The sequence below is a fragment of the Euleptes europaea genome, chromosome 1, assembly GCF_029931775.1.
Source record: "Euleptes europaea isolate rEulEur1 chromosome 1, rEulEur1.hap1, whole genome shotgun sequence".
Classification (NCBI taxonomy): Eukaryota; Metazoa; Chordata; class Lepidosauria; order Squamata; family Sphaerodactylidae; genus Euleptes; species Euleptes europaea.
This window is the reverse complement of record NC_079312.1, coordinates 166816422-166821729: the sequence shown is the minus strand read 5'-3', so window position 1 is coordinate 166821729 and position 5308 is coordinate 166816422.

The following is a 5308-nucleotide window of genomic DNA, read 5'->3' as shown; positions in this document are numbered from 1 at the left end:
GTACCCTTTTAATCAGTCTCTCAAGAGTTTTAACTGATTAATCCGACCAATGAACTGACTAAATTATTTGGGTCTAGAGAAAGGAGAGTCTCACACAGCCGTGGTGGTAGCAGAAGCCTATCAAGGGCTCTTGAAGAATGAGGGGGGAAATGAAGGTCCTTGGCTGTTGGAGGAAGAGGCCTTACCTTGATGAGCCAGGAAAGTAAATCTTTGCATCTACCCAGGTTACACAGGTTAGTAAATGGGCACAGTATTCTGAAGGGAAAGCTCAAAATGGGACTTGCCATGTCATAACTCTTGAGGGGGCCTTCGAAGTACAAGAAGGGAAAACTTCTTTTTAAGAGTCAAAACTGCCCTTTACTTCTGAGGGCTCCTCCAGAGCTACAACACCGGGCAAGTCCCATTTTCACCTTCCCTCTCAGAACACAGCGCCCATTTTGACTCATCGCTCATCATGTCCCGTCAGTGTAATTTGGCAAAATAAAAAGAGATATATTTCTGTTTCAGTCTCACCAGGGTAAGGCCCCCTTCCCTCAATAGCCCCGTTGTTCCCGTACCGCCTGGCTTGGCCCCGCGGCCCCCGGAATCACCTCAGCTTTGCGGTAACCAGCCATCGACTTTGTTTGACTTGAGACCCAGCCAAGAGGCCTGGACAAGGCGAGGATTGTTGAGAGCTTTGGAGCTGGGAGAAGAGAGGGAAACCAGTCTCCTGGATTTGGGATTCTGTTACTAGAGCTACCCTCCTCTCTGCCGACCTAGTGCTGGGACTATAGAGGCAGCTGTGGCAGGACTGATATGGTGAATGTGGAGCAAATGCCCTGCGGGGGTCTCTAATTTGAATCACTGCAAGCAATGCAGAGCAGAAGAAGCGAAAAGGTCCACAGATTCCCCCCCCCCATTGCATAACAGCTAGGGTTGCCAGCTCCGGGTTGCCAGCTCCGGGTTGGGAAATACCTGGAGATTTTGGGTCCTCCGGAGGAGGACAGGGTTTGGAGAGGGGAGGGACTTCAGTGGGGTGTAATGCCTTCCAAAATGGCCATTTTCTCCAGGTGAACTGATCTCTGCTGCCTGGAGATCAGTTGTAATCCCAGGAGATCTCCAGCTACCACCTGGAGGATGGCAACCCTAATAACAGCACCAGCTACCCACCAAAATGTGGGGCTAGAGCTCAGCCGGAGAATATCTGCCTGTCTTCACTGCAAAGATGTAGAAGGTAGAGAGCCAGCGTGGTGTGGTGGTTAAGAGCAGTGGACTCTAATCTGGTGAACCGGGTTGGTTTCCCCACTCTTACACATGAAGCCATCTGGGTGACCTTGGGCTAGTCACGGTTCTCTTCGAGCTCTCTCAGCCTCACCTACCTCACAAGGTGTCTGTTGTGGGGAGAGGAAGGGAAGGTTGTAAACTGGTTTGATTCTCCTTAAAAGATAGAGGAAGTCGGCATATAAAACCCAACTCTTCTTCTTCTTGAAGTCTGGGAAAGACCTTGGCATGCTGTTGCCAGTCATAATAGACAATACTGGACATGACAGATAAGGTTGCCATCCTCCAGGCAGGACTTGGAGATCTCCTAGAATTACAACTGATCTCCAGATGACAGAGATCAGTTCCCCTGGAGAGAAGGGCTGCTTTGGAGGGCAGAATCTATGGCATTATACCCTGGGAGGTCGTTCCCCAGGCTCCACGTCCAGATATCCAGGAATTTCCAATCCTGGAGTTGGCAACCCTACCCAGTGGTCTGACTAACGTCTCTGATCTAGACAAAAAGCTGAATGAAGTGGTAATGAGGTGATAGAATGGACCATACCGCTTCATACTGCAAGGGATGGATGACATTTTTCAAAGATCCCTTACCAGAATGGGCTACGCCAGAACCTTTCTCCGTAAAGACTTAATTTGTTTGTGTAGGGAGTTTTTACATGGGAAACATTAAAATGTGACTCTCCTCACATGCCTGAAGTAGCACAGCCTGTTCTACCACCTTAACATTCCACCCCATTCTGCTGTTAGGTTGCCATCTTCCAGGTGGTAGCTGGAGATCTCCCGCTGTTACAACTGATCTCCAGGTGACAGAGATCAGTTCACCTGGAGAAAATGGCTGCTTTGGAAGGTGGACTCTATGGCATTATACCCCATTGAAGTCCCTCCCCTCCCCAAACCCCGCCCTCCTCAGGTTCCACCCCCAAAATCTCAAGGTGTTTCCCAACCTGGAGCTGGCAACCGTATTCTGCTGACTGGATAGACCAGGCCTGAGTGTTCGAAGACTTCACCATTATACATTGCCAACTCCAGGTTAGGAAATTCCTGAAGGTTTGGGGGTTAGGTTTGCCAGGTCCCTCTTCGACACCAGCAGGAGGTTTTTGGGGCGGAGCCTGAGGAGGGTGGGGTTTGGGAAGGGGAGGGACTTCAATGCCATAGAGTCCAATTGCCAAAGCGGCCATTTTCTCCAGGTGATCTGATCTCTATTGGCTGGAGGTCAGTTGTAATAGCGGGAGATCTCCAGCTACTACCTGGAGGTTGGCAACTCTATTGGAGGTGGCTCTGGGGAGAACACTGGTTGTGGAGGGATGAGACCTCAGCGGGGTACAATGGTGTAGAGTCTGTCCTCCAAAGCAGCCATTTTCCCCAGGGGAACTGATCTCTGTAGTCTGAAGATCAGTTGTACTTCAGAGAGATCTCAAGGCCCCTAGTGAACGTTGGTAATCTTACTATGCTATGATAATCCATTCTGCATGCAGGCCTGTTGTAGTTTGCAGAAAGGAATTTCTAGAACAAATAGCTCAAGATGAATCATAAAAACCAAACCACACACGGCAGGGTGTCATGAACTCCAGACCTTCTAATGATACCAGCTTTTACACAGTACAGTACTAACATTTTGGCACCTCTGCTAAGTAAATAAAAGCCCCATGTCACAGAGTGGTAAGCTGCAGTACTACAGTCCAAGCTCTGCTCATGACCTGAGTTCGATCCCAACGGAAGTTGGTTTCAGGTAGCCGGCTCAAGGTTGACTCAGCCTTCCATCCTTCCGAGGTCGGTAAAATGAGGACCCAGCTCGCTGGGGGTAAAGGGAAGACGACTGGGGAAGGCACTAGCAAATCACCCCATAAACATAGTCTGCCTAGTAAACATTGGGATGTGACGTCACCCCATGGGTCAGTAATGATCTGGTGCTTGCACAGGGACTACCTTTACCTTTTTTTAAACTAGGTAAATATGGACTCCATAATTGTGCCCCCAATTCCAACAGAACACTGCAGAGGATACTGGGGCTCAGTAGTCAGCTCCTGCAGGGTGTGGGCCAAGGACAGGGTTGCCAGGTCCCTGTTTGCCATCAGCGGGAGTTTTGGGGGCAGAGCTGGAGGTCGGGGCCATTTTTCTCCAGGTGAACTCATCTCTATCAGCTGGAGATCAGTTGTAATAGCAAGAGTTCTCCAGCTACGACCTGGAGGTTGGCAACCCTAGCTGTCGTCCATGCAGCTTCTGTAATTCCCAGCATAGCCTTTCTTGTGGTCAGGGGAGTCCCCCTCCTCTCCCTTTCACCTGTCACCAGCAGAACACCTAGTTGGAGCAAACTCATTGGTTGGGCGCAGACCCTCAGGCAACTGTAAGCTTTGACCTGCATGCCCAGGGGCAAGTGCCTTAAAACAGAGGCTTAACCAGCACTGGATTTCCCCACCAGTGGGATTTTCCAGGCCCAGAGAGAGAGAGAGAGAGAGAGAGAGAGAGAGAGAGAGAGAGAGAGAGAGAGAGAGAGAGAGAGAGAGAGAGAGAGAGAGAGAGAGACCCAGCCTGATCACTTGATTGGCTGGGTACCCTGCGTGGCCTTTCCAGAACAATCCTAGTCGTCGTTGTCGTTGTCGTTGTCGTCGTCTTCTTCTTCTTCTTCTCCTCCTCCTCCTCCTCCTCCTCCTCTTGCCTGCTGTATGCCCTGCTACCACATGGCTTAATTCTGAGCCTCTCCACCCCGTAGATGTTGTCTCCTCCGTTTGCTTCCAAAGATGGAGGAACTGCCCGCCCCAGACCCTATAAGCCCCCTTACCCTTGGGCCCACCCCTCTTCATATGTCAGGTCCAAGGATGAATGGAGACTGGCTGTCTGTTCCCGCCACCGGCAGCCAAAATCCACCCCTCCCGTCACTTCTTAGAAGGTGGGATGGGGCTGTCAAGTGTCTTCTCAGATTTCACTCCCAGATTCCACTCTCCTGCCCATTATGGAGTACACTGGTTGGGTCTGGGATCCATACCCCGTGTCCTGTGTAACAATCCTATATGAATTGCAGCGTCTCCACAATTTATGTGCACGTATTGCCCGATTTGGATCGCAACTGCAGTGCATGTGGATAAGCTGCTTCAGCCTCTCCTTGCCTTGGTATTATTTTCCCACCGGGAAATGGTCCCATGGGGGCACTGTCTGGCCCACTGTGGAAACCCAGGCTTACATTCCCCAACAAGCCAAACAGTATCCCCCAGGACCATTTCAAGGCAGTAAAATGGTGCGAGATGGTGGTATAAGGCTGAAGTTTCTTTTCCACATGCACCACAGTCACGATCTGAATCGGGCATTGCACATGCAGCAATTGAGAACCTGTAACTCAGGTATGACCGTTACTCAGGAGACATGGTGGAGATCCCACAGCCAGTATGCATGTGCTCTGTAACATGTAATGAGGCACCAACCAAATGCAGTCTTTGGCACCCCAGTCTGTTGCTCCCTAGATTCTTACCCTCTGGTCTGACTGTTGAGGCACAGATTGGTTCCTCTAAACCAGTGGTTCCCAAAGTGGGCAGTACCATTCCCTGGGGAGCGGCGGGATTACCTAGGAGGAGCACTAAGAGGCAAAGGAGCAGCAGGGGTACGATAGTGGTGGGTCCCTTCAACTGTGCTGTTCACTAATTTACAATAGATCAAGCTATGGCACCATGCTCACAAAGTTGGTGGAAACTATCAGAATTTTTTTCCCAGACTTTGAAGAAGTGGTACCACTGGATATCAAGTTCATCAGTTTTGTTGATTAAATTTCAACTAAAATTAAATCAAATTTGATTTGATTTTGAATAGCTGTGCAATTAATTGTTACTGTTTTGAATTTTTATTATCTTCTTTAGTGAGTTGTGCAAAGTAACCCCTATTTTGAATAATGCTTTTTATTGGATAGGGTAGGGGGCGATGGGGTTGAGTTTGTGGAATCAAGGGGACGGTGGCCCCGAAAAGTTTGGGAACCACTGCCCTAAAGGAACACAAATCATGCATCCTTTGCCTCCCAATTGTGTTAGAATTGAGATTAAAGACTAAGGCCATTTATGCAGGG